This window comes from Protopterus annectens, chromosome 7.part0 (genome assembly GCF_019279795.1).
Source record: "Protopterus annectens isolate FY-2018-M chromosome 7.part0, PAN1.0, whole genome shotgun sequence".
NCBI lineage: Eukaryota > Metazoa > Chordata > Ceratodontiformes > Protopteridae > Protopterus > Protopterus annectens.
This window is the reverse complement of record NC_056739.1, coordinates 974,712,714-974,732,176: the sequence shown is the minus strand read 5'-3', so window position 1 is coordinate 974,732,176 and position 19,463 is coordinate 974,712,714. Positions and strand designations below refer to the sequence as shown.

General features: G+C 38.3%; 1 protein-coding gene across 1 annotated transcript in view; it reads left to right on the top strand.

Annotated features, from left to right (window-relative positions):
• Nucleotides 1-216: 216 nt before the first annotated feature.
• Nucleotides 217-19,463, top strand: part of HYKK (hydroxylysine kinase) — a 331,090-nt gene continuing 311,843 nt past the window's right edge. Inside the window, exon 1 of the mRNA XM_044077553.1 lies at nt 217-288. The gene's annotated coding sequence lies outside the window, so the exon portion shown is untranslated. The remainder of the gene's footprint in view (nt 289-19,463) is intronic.

Genomic DNA, 19,463 nt, shown 5'->3' with positions numbered 1-19,463 from the left:
TATGAGGACCAGTCCCAGACCAAAAACATGAAGCAAAAATCTGGACATTCTGCGAAAATATGTGCAGTTGAGAAGTATGTGAGCAGCTTAAAAATGTAACTTCCACCACAGAAACAAAAACAGTACTTGAATACAACACGTGGAAAAAAGTCCAGAGGTCACTCCTCCTAGAAATGGGACTGCAGGGGAATTGTGGAAGCTAGTTAGTTGCTACGGATTTGTGGCTTTGATGTTTGCATTTAGACGAGTAGGATTTCTAAACTCTATTTTGCTCCATCTGTAACAAAAGTAAGTGTTATAAAGCTGCAATTTATTTGGGGGTTCAAGTCTGAGGTAGAGACAGTTGAAAGTCTGCTGCGTTCTTCGTATGGGAATTAATATTTTTAAGATTGCTATGAGATGAGTGCGTTAAGTGTGCCTGGGAGGAATTGGGACTTACAGTTTAGACGCTGAACTGCTGGAAGCACAAATACATTGGAACACAGTTGGGATACCATAGTTTTATTGGACCTGACTAAGATTACTTGTCTTCTTGTTACCCAGAAGAGAGTTTGTATCTTAGTTTTTTTCCGTTTGTGTTCTGTCTTATTAAGCTATTACAACACGTCATCGTCTTGTGCAGTATTAACGGTATTTTTAATCTTTAAATATAAGAGCATTCACCCCATATCTCTCAACTGTCCACAGTTTTGGTCTGAGACTGTTCCTCATAACATTTGTGGTTTTCTGTCACTGAAGTCACAAAATAATGGCATACATTTTCGAGTTTTAGACTTCGTATTCTTCAGAAATTGCATCCTATTACAAACATGTTATTCTGTCAACTTTGTAAGTTTATGACGAATATTTAAAATCTGCCCGTATCGTTGGGCATTTGCACCCCATTATTTTAGATTTTGTCCAGATTTCTTGAGTTAAGACGTTGAGAGGCATGAGCCCCTGTGGGAGGGGGGGGGGGGGGGGTAATTCTAGATTTTTAGAATTGCCCTGGCCCCTGGGGATTTTCAGTGCATGTAATATAGTGGTGGAGTCTGAAGTTAATTGCAGGATTTGTTTTGCTCTTAAACTTGTTAGTTTTCCGTTAACAGCCATAAGATGAGCAGGAGTGATACAGGTGGTGGCTGATAATTACGTATTAAGTTGCGGAGCATGTCCATAATAATAATAATAATAATAATAATTGCAGCAAAATTCGCAACGTTAAGTACTTAGATTTGAAAGTAGCATAACTACAAGACAAACTTTGCGTCTCCTTTTGCAGCCGCAACACCTCTAAGTTGCAGGTTTTAAGAATTTTGGAGTTCTCGAAAGCTGCATTTTGGTGTTTCCCCCATTTTACCTTCACTGAAGAATGAGACTTGTACTTTGGGGGGGGGGGGGTAATTTTGTCAGGCTGCGTCTTTACATTGAGTCCGGCTGATGGACAGTGAGATAGATTTCCTAGCTTGGACGTGTTTTCGGAGCCCAGTAAGCCAGTTGCGTCGTTGTATCGTACCGAGATATCAGCCGTCCAGATACATACCTCTCAAATAACTAGTTTTTGCCTCATGCTTTAGTCTGTTCTTAATAAAATTTGTGTTTTTCTGGATTTTTGTTGTAAATCAGTGAGTATTGAATTCACTAAATAATGACAGCCGTTTGAGTTTTAGACGCCATACATTTAAAAAAAATGCATGGTAACTCAAGTTGAGATGTATGGTCCAGAATATATTCTGGCTCATATTTTGTAACGTGTCTCTAATTTTTTTCTGGTAAATCACTGGGGACTGTAGTCAATAGTTCATACTTCTTATTTTACAGTAAAAGCATTTTGATGCAACAAGATCTGTTACCTTTTGAAGTGAATTAGAGTAATATTTAAAAAATGTCTCTGATTTTAGGCCTTTGCTGTCCAGAATTTCTCAGGAAGAATTTGTATGGTAGGTATCAGAGGTACATTAAAAACCAAATGTGCATGTACTTTGTATTCCTTATGCATATGTTCATGCTCGTTCATTAAGCCTTACTAGATTGTTCCTTTTACTGAAATTGTATTCAGACTATCAGTAGGGACGTAGTACTAAATTTTACTCTTTTACTCAGTTTTGTTGTGGGGGACCGCAGTTTAACCCGGGAATATCACGGAGTGCTGTTTGTCTGGGATCAGTGGTGTCAGTATGGCCATCTCTATCAGCTGTCCCTGATTTTGCCACAAATTTTAGCTCTGTCCCTCTTAATCCCTCCTAAAACTGGTGACTTTTGAAAACGTGGTTAGTTGCACTTAATAAATGACAGCAATAATTGGAGTTACAGATTTTTTTACTTCAGAAAATGTATATTAATTCACATTATCTTATTCTGTTAACATCTCAGGTTAACAGTACTGTTATTTTTAGAAAGTGCCCCTGAGTGTTGATTATTTCTGGATTTGTTCCTGTTTAGTTGAGAATAGCGTCAGTGGGACACACAGCTTGTAAACTGAGGGATCATTTGCACACTTGGCATGTTTGTATACTGTTAGTATGTTGCATAAATCATAGCAGAAACTTGAAGAATGTTCATTTCTCTGTCACTGTAGTGGACGTCCTACTGCCAGGCATTGGAGGAAAATTAAATGTAAGAAGCATAGCGCTCAACTAATTAAGGAAAATCCAAAAATAATCAGGAACACTTTTAATAATATCAATACTGTTAACAGAACAAGATAATATGAATTAATATACATTTTCTGAAGTAAAATAAGTCTAACTAATTATTGTCATTATTAAGTTTAACTCACCACCATGTCTCAAAAATCACTAGTTTTAGGAGGGATTAAGAGAGACAGACCTTAATTTGACAAAATCAGGGAAAGTTGAGATGTATGATGAGAACAGGAAGGCTGAAGTAATGTGCACAGAATGCAGTGTCAGGAAAGGTGAGGGGCAGGCAAATCCAACTCATGAGCATTAACAAGCTGCATACGTGGCTCCATGAAGTTAGGATTTATGTCTTTATGTTGGTTTGTATTATTAGCTCCTACCTTCTGCTGGTTCCTCACCACACACACACTTCCTGAGAGAAAGCAAAGGCACATTTTCTAACATTGCTCAAGCTCATATTCTTCATATTAAACACAAAAGTAACCAGTTTTGTTGCACTTATAATTGTTTTGTGGTTTTAAATAACTTTATGGTTTATTTTATTGAATTTTATAATTGTTTCACTGTTTGATTCAAGTCACTTGAACTTTGTATTTTTAAACAGTTAACTGGCTGTTTCTAAGTCTGTTTTAACTCCCTTCTAGTTAATTAGTATTTTTTCTGCTATTTTGCAACCTTTTTACAATTTTATTTTACATTTTGTTTAGTGTCAATTAAAAATATGTATATTGTGCATTCATCAGACCCCTGGCTTCTTCTGTGTTTAATACATTCCCCCATTTTGTTATACTGAGTATTTTCCCTCAGTTCATTAGCCTCCATCTCCACACTGCTAGTAATGTTTTTCCTGTAACTTTCCACTCTTTTCACACACTTACGTTTATATTTTTACTTCCATGCACAGTTAAAGTTGGTGTTCTAGCCAAAGTATAAAACTTGCTGAGAGCAGCAGTGGGTATTCGACAGCAGTCAGGAAATAACCCACTGCTGTTTTCTAAGGGGTATACATAACTGGCTGGAGTTCTAGCTGCTTTGTTTATTTGTACTTCATTACTGGGAAGGTCTGACAGTGTCCTGATGACCTTTTTCAGCACAGACCCAGGGAGAAAAGCTGCAAAAACATATTTAGTAAGAGAAACACATGCAAAAAGATTATAGCAGATCCTTTTTTTTCTTTGTGTTGCTATTTTTCACTTTAGCTCCTCAGATTAGCAGTGGTGAGTGATACCCTGCTCAGGCCCCCTACTGCACTGTATTTGACAGATGGAGGAGATACTTTCATTTTCAAATTCTTGAGAAACCTTATTCAGTTCCACCTCCTCTGTAAAAGCTGTATTAATTGCAGAGTTAAGCTGCAAAACATAGTTGCATATTTGAAACCTATTACTGCTTGCTTCCATTTTATGAAATACTTTAACCCAGGAACCAAAACACTTGCATTATTCTGTTATCACAATGGAAGGTATGGGAGCTAGTCTAGTCCTACTCATGTTGCCAGCTTCATAGTAGCTGGTATGCTCAGGCAATGTAAAAATAGCCTGGTTCTCACAAATAATGATATTTTACTTATCTGTTTGTGAGCAAGCCAAATGTAAAGTCACACACTCACAAACATATCCTATGGGCATCATTCACCAGTACTACACTGCAAAATATACTATACTGAGGCACACACAAAAAAAAAACGCTGTCCAAGCCACAACTACACATTAGGCTGAGGGCCCAGTATATACTAAACACAGCAACACAGATTAGTAGCAGCATTAATAAATCCCCAGAAAATAGTATCTCCTACACCAATGATATCCAAGCGTTCATCAAGCCCAAATAGACATGTACTAGTGATTGGTGACTCCATAATTAGACACATTCTGTACTTGAGTGTGGACAAAAGCAGGCTGACAGTGAGCTCTCTCAGGGCCTAAGATTGTCGATGTTACAAGGGTTCATAAGACCCTTAAATCAGATAAATAAGGATTAGGGCATGGTGGCGGCCTACTTTGGGGGAAAGCAACCTGGCATACAGAACTGTAAGGGATATGAAGAAAGACACGATGGAGCTCTTCATGCATGTCACAAGTGTAGGTAAGAGCCTAGTTTTGAGTAGAATCATTCATTCACCAAAAATGATGCTGAGGTTTAAAGAAAAGATAATTGGCTTCAGCAATTGGTTAAACACACTGAGGGGTCCAGTATGTGTCAGCATGGGATGAGTTGCTTGATTTTTTATTTATTTAGCATTTGTTTACGTGAAAGTCTGACTTGGAACAAAGCCAGTTTTCAGCAGAGGCCCAGGGAGAAATGCCCCAGATGCATGTCTTTGTAACATGGGAGGAAACCCACACAAATGTAGGGAGGACATGCAACAGGCACCTCAGCTGAGAAACGAACTGGAGAGCCTTTTGCTGTGTGGCGACAATGCTACAGTGGCACCACTGTGCCATCTACCACAAATGCTTCACCAAGGATTTTCTGCACCTCTCATTCTACAGATTTTGCATACTGGAAAAAGCTTTTTGCTGCCCCATTGCGCCTTTTATAGGGAAGTGAGCACTAATGGACTTCCAGAGCAAACCTACCACTGCACCTTATCCCTGAATGTCTCAGAAAAAGAAAACAACATTAATGAACTCCCCATAGGAAGGAATGCTGCTATCTTGGGTAATTTTAACTACTTGTGATTAACTGGGTTACCTGTACCACAAGTATAGGATATGCACATAAGTTCTTAAATTTTATAAACAAAAATTCCCTGGATAAGATTGTAAATGAACCTAGGTAAAATAGGCAAATGCCTAGGGTGCCTTACTCAAAAATAAATAAAAAAAAAGAAAGAAACATGCTTATGGAACATTGAGCAATCCAGGGGGGCAGGGCTCTACTTGACATTTAAACTATGGTAACATTACTTGAACATTGTGAGGTCACAGTAGTAGCGATCTTGCAATGCTTAAATATAGGTGAGAAGCCACCTGAAGGAGTGTGTTTTTTACATACAAGTGGTGAAGATATGTCCAAGTCAAAATCGGGGACATTCTGCAGAATTCTGGACAGAGAGGAACGACATGGAGATGGTGAGATAAGTATATTTTTGCAATAATGCTGCTGGCATCAATCAACCAGATATTTTTGTCAGTTTTTCTGGCTTTGTGAGTTGTACAGGGTGTTGAAATAAGGATAATATCAAGGAGACAGTTTTATTACTGTTTTTACAATAATGATGGTGGTAATCAACCAGATACTTCGGGCAATATTTCTGATTTTGTGATTTGTATTGGCAATTGGGATGAGGGGAAAGGCACTATTAGAAATGTTACTGCTTTTCCAATAATGCTGGCAGGGGTCTACTTTAAGCTCTTGAAAGCAGTAAAACCCAAATCCGAATTGCGCAACACATAAAGAGCGAACCGCGAATATGTCGAACAAACAAACCCGCCAAAGAGGAAATATCGAAATCGCATAGTTGGCCCATCTGCAGTATAGCTCTGTAAGGTAAGTGTGCGATAGTTACGGACCTTAGGGTTAGGGAGGGGTTAAGGTAAGTGCATAGGTAGGTAGTGTATGTAAGGTTTTGTGTAGGTAATGTATGTAAGGTTTAGTGTAGGGTTTTGTTAAGTGTATGTGTGTGGAATATTTTGTTTTTTGGGTATAGCTCCATAGGGGAAGTGTACGGTAGTTACGGACCTTAGGGTTAGGGAGGGGTTAAGGATAGTGCATAGACAGTTGTGTATGTGGGGTTAGTGCAGGGTTAGCAGTAGGATTTTGGTGCTTTAATTTAGGGTTAGAAGTAGGGATTTGGTTAGTTTATGTATGTGTGTTTTTTATTGTGTTTGGGTAGGTAGTGTGTTGCGGATGGTGGGTTGGCCAACTATGATGGTTCGAGGTTTACATTTTCACGCTTTAGTACGTTTGACGTATCCGCAGTTCGCTCTTTATGTGTCGCGCAATTCAGATTCGGGTTTTTCATGTTTCGAGGGTATAAAGTAGACCCGCTGGTGGTAATCTGCCAAATACTTTTGGCATTTTCTGGCTTTGTGATTTTGTGTGGGTAGTTAGAATGAGGGGAATGGTACCATGAGAGGTGTTATCATTTTTTTTTTGTTACGATAATGCTAACAGTGATCTACCAGCTATTTTTGGATACCTTTTCTGGCTTTATGATTTGTGTAAGCAGTTGGGATGAGGGGCATGGCTCTGTGAGATAAATGTTATTACTGGTTTTGCAGTTATGCTTGCTGTGCTCAACCAAATAGTTTATTTTTCAGGCTTTTTGAGTTGTGTGGAGCAACTTTGTTAGAAATACTTAGAGGAAACTTATTTGTGAGGACTGTAAAGGTGAAATAATATTACATATCCATCCGATGTGTGGCTGTAATTGCTGTGTTGGTTTTGGAGTTGGCTGGATGAAAGTAAGTGACCATCTTGTGTTTGATCAGTTTAAGTCATCACCATCTGGGTTTGAAGTAGTAGTGTGCTTTTGTGAGAAGTAAGATGGACTACTTAACTGGGCACCTGATATGCACAGATAAAGTAGGTGTATTTGCTGTGGCTGTCTTCTGTCTAAGAAACTGTCTACCTACCTGCAGCTATTTGCTTATTCTTTTGGCTTTGCAGTAGGGTTGCCACCTCTTCAAATGCCCAAAATGGGACATTTTATGTAGAAATGGTCAGATTTTGCAGGGCAAAACATACCCACGGCCAGTACAAAGGACAGAACACGTTTTTGCCTAAATAAAAGCTTATTCTTGTAGCATTTTATTTGCTTATTCTGTTTCATATAACATTTAGGTGTTTCAGATGCAAAATAACTGTTTTATGCAACTATTAAAGAAAATGCAGAAAATATTTTTGTCCTAAAATCTCAGGACATTTGCCATTTTTTCAATTATTTTTGCAGGAGACAACTGCCCAAGGAGGGACTGTCCCTCGCAAAAAGTTGGGCAGGTGGTAACCCTACTTTGCAGGGCTAATACGATTATGTAAAGCAAAGTGCAATGTTTTAATGGGTGATAACTGCTAGACTAGAGCAATAGTAAAATACATTACATTGTCATTCTGACATTCAGTGGCCTGCATTGTACATAGGAGTGGCTAATAGGAGTGGCTATAGCTGTTTGCGGGGTGACTGGATGAAAGTATATGACCATTTTGTCACCTGCAGTTTACCAGTCATCTCTCAACAAAAAAGAGATACCTGTATCACAGAATGCCCTGCCCTTCAGAATTTCTGGTGACTGGCAGCCTCCACACACGAAAGGTGTATCATTCGAATTTGACATGGGTGTAGTTATTACCTCTGCTCTGAACCACAATTAGTCTAAAACCAGCCCTGCTCATGGGTGTTGTACACAGAAGGTTGCTGTGCGTGTGAGTGTGTGTATGTGTGTGTGTGTGTGTGTGTGTGTGTGTGTGTGTGTGTGTGTTGGGGGGGTCTGGTGACATTGTCATTATTTCTTTAACATTCCTCCCAAATGTCAGAGGCCACTATATCTACTTTCTTACTGCTATCTCTCGTCTGTGTTGCTCCAGTCTTCACTAAACTTCAAGTCTCACAAATGCCATACTTGAGCAATGTTATAATAAAATAGCCAAATTTACAGTAAACTACAACAGAACACATCACTGCCTAGCTTTCAGAGAATTAAACCGGTGAGAACTACCACATCGCCCATGTATTTTTCAGCTAACTACAATAGATAGACTTTCTCTATAAGCTAGAAAACTGCCCAAACCTCAACAACTTAATACATCACTCCTCTGATAGAATGTTATGCTCTAGAGAAAAATCACTGTAACTAAATCATCCAATATTGCAGATGATTGTCTCTTTTCAAATAATGTAGCTAAACTACAGAACCACATCCTACTACATTACACAAATAAAGAGCTTAACGGTTTCCTGAGATTGTTTCTGCTAACATCAAGAATTCCTTTGCGACAGCAATCAAGACCCAAAGACTCATGCCAATAGGCCAATATTCATCCCACCTCAATGGTTTAGACCACAGATGGACGAACACCAAGTGGTACTTACCTTAAGGCTTGGGTAGTTACTGTTTTTATATTAGTTTGGCAAACCCCTGGATCTCCAGGTGGTGAGACTGTCCGCTGTCAGGAACACCCTAACTCGGGCAACTCCATTAAATTGCTTACATCCCACTACCACTGAAATTCATTCAGAATTTAAAGCACAACAAAGGTGAAAAATCAATGGATTTACTCGTGTACACCTCCTTGATAAATGCCACTATTATCTCAGTTTGTCATATAATCAAACCATTTGTCTTCTTTCAAAATCCTATACCCACAACCAGTCTTCACGTATGCCTTAATAGTTTTAATAACATTCCCCAACTAAATTCATTATTTTGTGACACTTATCATCCCTACCTGTATACTTTTAATATAAACCTTATTATAGCCATGTATACAATTGTCTCTGAACCTGCTTTGCACTTAATCTCTTAACAATATCAACATTTTCTGCCTTATCTAATTTTTTCCTTCACCTCAGTTTCTTTGAATTTCTAAGCACTAATTGCATGATTTGTCTGACAAACCCACAAATAGCCTCCCCATATGCTCAATGTTCAACACCTACTAACGCCTTAGTATATTTTATACTGTGATAGCTGCCTCTACTTTCATGTGAATATAATCTAATTGGCAAATGTATAATTGTTCATAATGTATGTTACTTAATGCCAGTGTATTTTACTGAATGTACACCTCAGCTTTTTTTTTGACTAAACCCAGTTGGGCAGACCCGGTAAATAAAACAAAATTAAAATCTTGTGTTTGGCTGATGACAGTGTGGTCATTATTTCTTTAAATTTAAATTTCCTCACAGACTTTCAGAGGGATGCACAGAGAAGGCCACTATAACTTATATAGGAACATTGCACTGTCACTAGAATTAACAAGCTGGAAACACATTATTTTTTTTTTCATTTTCTTCACAATCAAATATCTGATGCATATACAGGTGGATATCTTTTGGGAAAGAGTAAGTAAGAATGCTGTTTAGTATCCAGTCTGACATCAGAAGGATACACAGAGGTGACTGTCTTGTGGGGTGGGGGTAGGAGGTGAGGAGGCATACTGTAAGTAAATATGACACTGGGCATTTGTATCTTAATTTTAATCCCAACCTAACATCAGATAGGGATACACAGAAAGTGCCTACCTGTTTTGAGGTGGGGGGGGGGGCAAGTAGTATACCCAAGTATGATATAGGGATCCTCACAAGCATTTTTCTTCTCAGTTTATTGTGAATTGGTGTTTGGTAAGCTTTGAACATTAAAACCTGGATAGAACATACGTCTTCCTTAAAATAAAAAAAAAGTAAGATTTAAATTATTTTTTGTTTACATAATTTTTGTTCAGGCCATCATTGTATCAAAAGGTTGGGAAAAATTGTTGAAATGCAGCTCAGAGAAACAATAACCCCATGGCTTCTGGGTACATAGCAGCCTCCAGACCACCAGCTTAATTTAATTATTATAGGATAGTTTTGTGTGTTTAGGGTATGTTGAATGGATGCAGGAAAAAGCAAAGTTGAAGATTAAGACTGAATTTCTTTCCTTAATTGTGATTTTCTTTCAGGTCATCATTGGATGAAAAAGTTGTTTATTAAAAATAATAATAAAAAAATGCATTTCACAGAGTCTAGAAATCTCATGGCTTCCAGGGACCTAGTGGGCCCCAGACCCCTGACTTAGTGCATTTGTGCTTGTGTAGAACAGTAGTGAAAGAGACAGGGATAAGAAAAGTGAAAAAGTCAGGGATTGGCAGTGTAAGAGAAACAGAAAGAAAGGAGAATTTAACTGCAAGAAAAAATGACGAGTAATACAAACTGTGAGAAAAATGAAAAACAAAAGTTAAAGTAATCTGGAAAGTATGAGAAGACTGGGATAGGATGGGCATCATTGTGGGGACGCCGCAGAGCTTTTTTCCATAGGGCACCAGTTTAATTAATGCCAGTCTTGCCTATTGGAGAAAAGAATATATTCATCCTCATCATAACAGACGTTTCCTCTATATGTACCACCCCAGCATATCCCCTGATTGATTTGGTTAGAGCACAAAAACTAGTAACTTTCTTCATCAAACTCTGCAAATGAAGGAAAACAGATATCACAGCATGGTACCAAGTATATGAATCCAGTAAGTATCACCAATATATTTATTCCACGCCCACCTATTGCTGATGGATCATCCTACCAGTCATCATGAGAGCATGTACTGAAGATACTCTCCAGAATGAGGAATACCTCCTCCATGGGGCATGACAGCATACAATGTTGCTTGACAGCACTAAGCAAGCACTGGTGGACCCACTGTTCAAACTCTTTAATCTGAACCTATCAGCTGTCTTTGGGTAGTGCCGATGTCCCTTATGGACAGGGGCAATCTGTAAGATGTTCAAAGCATAATCACAAATTCATGCCATCTTCTTGCCCCTAGGGGCCATGTATTGGATAAAATTGGGTTATATTGGCTAGGCTTGTAAGGGCTCTGAAGCCATTAGTCTGGTAATCTCCTATGAAACTGTAAGTGATGCACATTTGTTTTAATGCCACTGCACAAGGATGGCCCCACCTTAGTCCCTGGGAATTACAGACCCATCAGCCTTACAAGTCTTGCTTGCAAAACCATGGAATGTATCACAATTGACTTAACTGTATATCAAAAAATCTTATTAGACTTGACTCCAGCAGTTTGGCTTTGTCAAGGGTAGATCCTGTCTGATGAATTTTGTAAACCTCTTTGAGAGGATTATTCAGACTGTTGACTGTTGGACAGGATATCCACACAGCATACTTTGACACTGGCAAGACATTCCATACCATATTACATGCAAATACAATAAATGGAATGAACTCCAAATTGACCCATATGTATTTAGGTGGCTAGACGGCTGGCTTACTGATGGAACTTACTCTGTGAGTGTGTAAGGAAATTCTAGGAGCATGAAAGTGACCAATGGAGTCTACAGGGATCAGTTACAGGATCTCTGCAGCTCAGTATTTACTTCTCTGATTTCCAATATGAAATGAGGATCCCTGATTAACAGTGTTTGTGGATGATTGTAAGCTAGGGGTAATACTCATCAAGTCCCCCTCTGACACTCATAAATGCATGCATGCTTAATGCCAAAAAGTGCAACATTGCAGCATTTGGTAAGCACCCTCTAGCTCCTACTTAAAGCATAGATGGAACACACCACTTCAAAATGAAAATATTGTGAGAGACCATGGTGCCTGGCTTGGCAGCTCATTTGTTTGGCCATCACAATGCAACAGTGGTTAGAAAATTGTTTTAGCTTGCACAACTCATAGCTAAAGGTATGTCTTCCAAATCTAAAGAATTCCTCACCTCCTTGTATTCTGCACTGATCAGACCAATCACTGAGTGCAGTGCCCCCTTTTGGATGTACTGCATATCAAGCAACTGGGTATACCCAAGAGGACAGTCTCTAAAAAGACTTGGGCTTAAAAGATTTTAATGACCAGAAAAGACTGGAGGCTTTGTCCTTGTACTCTGTTTCATATAGACTCCTTAAGGTTGACTTGTGCCTTGTTTCTAGGGCTATAAGGGATCCAGTAGTCCAAGAACTCTTACTTGGCAAATCAGATAGTTCAGTCAAAACCAGGGTCAGACACATAAATCTACTCCAACAAATAAATTAGACTAGAAAGAGGGGTACATTTGTCAAGCAGCACCTATCCCTTTTCTGGAACAAACTGTCTCTCTCTCTCTCTCTCTCTGTCCAAATTAAGCAATATGAGACACTGTCTGCCTTTAAAAAAAGGATGGACAACTGGACAAGCATTCACAAATTCACCACTGGTATGACAGGTCTAGTCTGTCTTTTCAAGGATGGCCAGGCCAGAGTGTGGATATTGAAAAGGCAGAGCTGGCCTTGCAGTTCAGTTGTGTTGTAAATTATATGATACTATGAGCAAGTAGCCCCAGTAAAACTAGGAAACTTGACATATAGGCTGAGGGGGTGAGGGAAGCTGTGGGTGCAGCTAGAGATGTACAGTCTGTACCTAGAAAAGCTACACTGCACCACCACATCTGCTAAGATATATGTTGCAACTCCATGTGTTACCACTATGGTGCACCACAGACGTCATCCTTCTGGGAAGAATTTGGTTTTGCTAAATACTAGAAGTCTAAATAAGCTGGATAATTTAGAAGACTTATTCCGATGGCAGGATATTTATACATACTGTTCTTGATTAGTGGTTTAAAAGTCAAACATGCATATCACAAACTTCAGGGTTTAGCTCCTTTCATTGCTGCACCCCCCCCCCCCCCACACCAAATAAGAGTAGTAGCTTTGCATCAGTATGTGTGTAACATCTAAATGCCAGAAAAGCAACTCAAAAGTAGAAATTAGTAATATGAAAACTAAATGTATTATGTGAACCTAACACTAACTGTCTCCGTCCCTTGTATATCACCAAAATGTCTTAACTAAACTCCATAATATATAAATCAGTAAAGTTGTAGTGCTTATGTGAACTTTCAAACTCTCCAGACACTGGTCTAGTAAACTATTCAACATAACATAAATGACAGTCTAAACAGTACAACATCCATGCTTGAAAGATGGTATGTTAGATAACATGCTGGGAAACCTAATTTGACATTTGATTACTGGGAAAGTCCAAATGGGCATAAATCCCATTTTCAGCAGTGGCCTAGGGGGAAAAAAGCTCCATAGACATAATACAGCTTCATTTCATAGTCCTTATCCTTAAAATTAAAATAAAAATATTAGTAGTATGTGAAGTGACATTGGTGTTGTGCAAAAACAAAAGAATGAGTATAGCCAGTGAAAGAACAAAAGTAGAATATATGATATTTGTATAGAGAGCAAATATTGGAGAGGTAGTACTAGTAAAGTACAGAGATATTCTAAAACAAGAAAACAAAAGTAAGATGCGTGATTATGGCTATAGAAGGAAGACGTAAGAATTATATTACAAAAAGTGAAAATCAAGGGATTTTGGGGGAGGAATCAAACGTGATCAAGAGTAAAATGGCAGGGTATAGTAGTAGTAGTGAGCATTTATAACTGTGAGAGGAAGGAAGAAAGGGATGACCGCGAGAAAAAGAAAGGGGAGAAGTGAGCGATATTTTGCACAGAGAAAGGCAAATAGAGAGCCAGGAATTGAGGAGGCAATCTTTTAAGGAGCCTTTCAACATGAGTACTAGATAAAATTATGTATCTGTTGTCTTTTTGTTTACCAGGAAAGTCCGACTGGACACAAGTCCCATTTTCAGAGGAGGCCCAGGGAGAAAAGCTCCGTATAAAATGCATGTTTAATTTTTATTGTTCATTGTAAATATTTTAAGCTTTACTTTGCAGGTAGTATTGAGACAAATAGTAAAGACATTTATACTATACTTTAGAAGTTATATTATTTTTGTATAAATCGAAGACATGTTAACATGTAATAGCTGGTGATACAAGAGCAATGATAACCCACAAAGGTTCAGTATATGTATATTAATATTAATGAGGTAGGATGACACTAGAGAAGGAGGAAGGATGTAAGCAAAAATAATCAAGAAAAACAAAAGTAGAAAAAATTTCTAATAGTGGAGAGGTAAGATGAGGTGGGCAAGGAGGGATCATTAGTAGGAGTGGATTAGGGCTATAGGTTATTTGGAGGAGGAAGGAGACAGGGATGAGAAAAATAAAAAAAAGTCAGGGTGATTGGCAATAAAAGAGAAACAGAAAGGTGAGTTTAGCCAGGATGGGAGCATGAGCATAGCCGTGAGGAAGTTCGGTGGTGTTTTTAGGTTGTGTTTGAAACATGTGGGAATGTTGTCTTGTTTTAGGGTGGGTGGGATGGTGTTCCAGTGCTTAGTAACATAGGTTGAGTAAAGTGAGTAAACTGTACTGTTATGGGACTTGGTCCTGGTGCAGAAATGCTTGCTCTGTGAGTGGAGATTGCTAGGAGGGAAGTAGTGTTTGGGATATTTTGTAGTGATGGCAGGTGTTGGCTTTATGTATTATTTCGTAGGTACTAAGCTTGGAGTAGGTAAGGTAATTAGGCAGTTTGAGGTAGTGTAGATGCTTCCGTCCTGGGCAGTGGTGTGAAAGGTTTGTAAGTCAAATGCAAACTTAGCTATTTTATTGTAGCAAATTTCTAGTTTATTTTTTAAGGTGGACTGAAGGTTAGGATGGGTGCTGCAAAGAAAAGTGAATGGAGAAGATAAGTAGTTGCTAAAAATTCCTAGAGTAGTCAGCGAGAAAGGATTTGTTTCTGTAGAGGAAGCCCAACTTTTGGCAAGTTTTCTTGATGGAGTGAATGATGCATTGACCATATTTTAAATTATAAATTAAAACATCAAGAAGTTTTGTGTCAGAAACGTTCAACTGAGGTATTATTTGCTGATGTGATGCTAAGGTTGTTTCTTTGCTGACAGAGATTTGGATAAAGAAGCATTATTTTTTTTTAGCATGTGAAAGTAGTTGGTAGTCATCTAGCTACGCCTCAACTGAGGAAAAGGAGTCCTTGGGTCATCTTATGGAATAGCAGTAGACTTGGTGCTGAGCATATGAATGTGACATCATCTATGTATTGTGCTATGGAGGTTCCTTTGGTACCTTTGTGAAGATTATTAGTGAATATTTTGAATAGTAAAGGGCACAGAATAGATTCCTGAGGTATGCCAACAGAGACAGATGGGAAGAACAAGATAGCTCATTTCCATTTTACATCCTGGAGTTTGTTGGTGTGATAGCTCTGGAACATGTTAAGGGATGAATGGGAGGGCCCTATGGAGAATAGTTCATGGAGCAGGAGTCGGTGTAAAACCTGTCAAATGCTTTTGACACGTCTTAGAAGAGGGAAGATACTAGGCTGACGGTGTTCCTGTTACAGTTCATGATTACGGTAAAACTGCAGAGCGTTAGTGGTGCTGTGGTGAGGTCTGAAACAAAATTGGGTGTTGGATAGGAGATTGTTGTAAAGATGATAGACAAAGATGAGAAAGGAGTGGGGAATGAATGTATTTTTCTAATGTTTTTGGAGAGTGGAGGTGGAATGGCTATAGGTTGGTAATTGGAGATGTCTGTAGATGTTCCCCTTTTATGTAGCCATAGGGGCATAGCTTTGTGTAACTGGTTTGAGTATAGACACAGGGTATGCTATAGGATCTGCAGTAATCTGGAGATAATTCTGGTGGCAAGTTGTCAGCAGCTGGAGTGGAACTTTTTTAGTTTTAGGAGGTGTTTTTTGGTCTAAGAGGTAGATATTAGCTGCAAGGAGAAAGGAATTTAGTGGTGATTAGTACTGGTGGGGTAGTGTGGCTGGTGGGTGGTATAAAATATATATTGAACTGGATAGCTATAGGGACTAAGTTGTTGGCAGTTGGTGAAGGAATCATAGTTTGGCCTTTTTGATTGCATTCCAGTAAATATTAAGGTTCTGTTGGTGCCTGTCTTGCAGCTTGTAAAAGTGGTTAGTTTTGTTTGATCTGATTTTTGGTTTAGAAAGCTTCCTAAGCTGTCTAATGGTCATCTGGACAATAATCTGATGTTGAACTGTAAGTTGTTTCAGGCATTGGCTACTGTGTTGGAGTATAAGCTGTGTCCTAGTTTTTTTGGTTGGTGGATTTCAAGAAGCTATTTCTCAGATGAATGAAGGTAATAATTGAGAATTTTGCTGAAATATGGAGAGTGGTAAGGATTGATTATTTTTTGGGCAAAGAGAAGTTGAGTATACAAGAGGTAATTCAATCCACTTTAATGATATGAGAGCAGAGCAATGATGAGTTTTTTTGTACAACAGATAACTACGTCTTATTTGCCTTATTATAACATAGTTCCAGTCTGGTTAAAAGGGAGGTTTGTACATGCATAAGAATTGATTGCTGAATGTCACTGTGGAGGTGTCAGAAGGTATGCATTTGCAAGAATGATTCTAGAAGAGTTTGTAGGGTTGATTTTGATCTTGTAGAGTATGCCAAGTTTAGAGGGCATTTTTCTATACAATTCTGAATATGAAGATGAAATTTATCATTTAAGATGACACATAGTAATTTGGCTGTGATAACTTCTCTCATCCATATTGAAATGAGAAATTGAGGTTGTATTTTTGGAGATGTTAGAGATTTGGGAAGAAATAGTAGTTTGGTTTTCTTAGGATATAGGAAAATCTGGTTTTGAAAATCCAGTTTTCAGTAAAGTTGAAGGCATTTTGAGTAATAGATTGTAGAGCAGATAAGGGTGGATTCATTGGCATTTTGGATAAGGGAGTCCTGTTGGGAGGATGCGTTCAGGTTGTTGATAAATATCTTAAACAGAGGAGATCCTGGCCCAAGTAAAGAACCTTGTAACACACCAGTATTGACTGGGAGAAAAGTACAGTATGGAAAGATTGCTGTTAGTTCAGAAAGGTAGCTGGTGAACCAGCTGAGTGTTGTTAGACTAAGTACAGATATTTTGGAGAGTAATTCAGACTGAGAGACTGTATCAAAGGTTTTGGAGAGATCTGAAAAGAGTGAAGAGACCAGGTTATTATTGTTTTGGGATTTGATGGTGGTGTCTAAAAAGGAAACCAGGACAGTTGTACTGTGGTACAGACAAAAATCATGTTGGGTAGGCTTTAATAGGTGGTTTTGGAGAAGGTATTGTAAGAGTTGCTAATGGATGAATTTTTCTACTATTTTAGAGAGGGGGATAGGATAGCAATAGGTCTACAGTCATTTCAGAAGAGTTGTTGCTTTGTGAAGATGGATGGCATACTTTTTTCCCATATAGATTGAACATGTGATTCTTGAATGGATCAATTTAATTAAGGTAGAGACTGGATATGCAAGGAAAGTGGTGCCAACCTTTAAGTATTCTGTAGGTAGACTGTCAGCGGATGGTGAGCAGGGCATACATTTGTTGAGTTAAAGTTTTATGTATGAAGTAGAGACAGGTTTTATTGGAAGTTGGATTCTTATGAGGCCTGTTGTTAGCTTGTGAGGAAATCTGGGTAGGGGTACTTTTTGATCATATGAAATGGAAATTAAATTTATTAGCGGTTTGTATAGAGAGTTGCCTGGGCTGGGGTTGGGGTCAGTAGGTGTTCCATGTAATAAGGTTTTGTTAATGGATGACAACAAGTTTTTTGGGATTGCTTTTATAGTTTGAAAGTCAATGTAGTAGTATTTTTTTAATCGGCAGTAACTTGTGATTTTTTTAAATTTCAAAGATGTCTATACAATTGAATGTTAGCTAGAGATTTTTTCTGCCAGTTTTTCCAAGCATTGTCTCTCTTATACATTAGCTTAGTTTTCTGCTAAACTGGGATAGCCAGGTGGAATGAATGGAATTAACTCTTTCTTCTTATGGAGTAAGGCTGTTGAAAGTATCAAGAAATAAACAATTGAACTTTAAAGCAGTATCACTCAGAGGTAATGTATAGAAACAGCACTGGTTAAGGGTTTTAAGAATAGTGTTGAAATTATATGGTAAGGTTACAGCATTCCTTAAGAAGGGCATCTTTGCTGGGATGGTTTGCTAGTCTTTGAATATAGACTGGAAGGTGATCATTGAGGAAGTCAGGGTGGATTCTGAGAGAGCAGTATAGATTTGAATTTGAAACTAAGATCCAATCAGGAATTGTCAGTGTTGTTGGCTTTGTTTTAAGGTGGGTTTGGGAGGTTCTAAGTTGTATAACTCCACATTGGTAGAGGGATAGTCAGATGTACGGAGCTTCCTATAGATGTTGACATCTCCAAGGATTGTGGTTTCATAGGGTATGGAATTGTATATCGAGTGCAGGATGTTTTCCAGGATAGGAATATTATTACCTGGAGGGATGTACAGGGCAATGATACAAATATTTTATGATCATTTAGTTTAAAGTTTGAACTTAGTGTTTCAGCAGATTGACATTTTGGTATATTAATGGGAGGGAAAGCAAGGTGATTGGAAAAGAAAATGGCCACACTACATGCTTTTTTTTAATCTGTAAGCACGGCTGATATTATAGCCTGGGAAAAACTACAGAACCAGTATGGTGACGATTAAACCATGTTTCAGTAAGAATTACAATATCTGGGTTTTAATGAGAGATCCAGAAGTGAAATTCAGTTATTTTGTCTACTAAAATGTGAATGCTTATGGGGGTGATTTTTATGGAATACAGAAGTAGAGAGGAGGGAAACTGTTGCTGATATGTGGTCTGTCCCAGGGTTAAGGTGTATATCACCTTATAGGGAGATATTTTTGAAGTATATATAGAGTAATGAACATTGTGTTGAGTTACTGTTGGGCTTGTATTTTAGCTTAACAGAGTGGTGGGTAAAGAAGAGAGCTGTGTGTGTGTGTGTGTGTGTGTGTGTGTGTGTGTGTGTGTGTGTGTGTGTGTGTGTGTGTGTGTGTGTGTGTGTGTGTATATATATAACAATCTGTGGAGTAGTCAAGAGCAGGTTTGTGATTAATATCATTTGGTATAGTTATATTTTTGTTAAAAAGCTGAACTACAACAAATTTAGAGGGGAATTATTGCAGAAATATGTATACTTGTTCAAATAAGTTGTTTTCCTGAGAATATTAGGAAGGGGAGTAGAGGGGGAGATTATGTAGATATGGACATCTGTTAAGACACTTTGCAGGGAACTACTTATTTATTGCTGTAGTGCTATATTGGGAAATATTTTCCTAGATGACTAACTCATTACAATAATCAAATATCAATTTTTTGCAACAGAGAGTTGTCATTACTTAGCAAAAGAGCGGTGATCAGTAGCATAATATCACATGGGTGACCGACTAGTGATTGCCTGTACTCCTTTTAAGTGTGCATACCATTACCAGCCAAT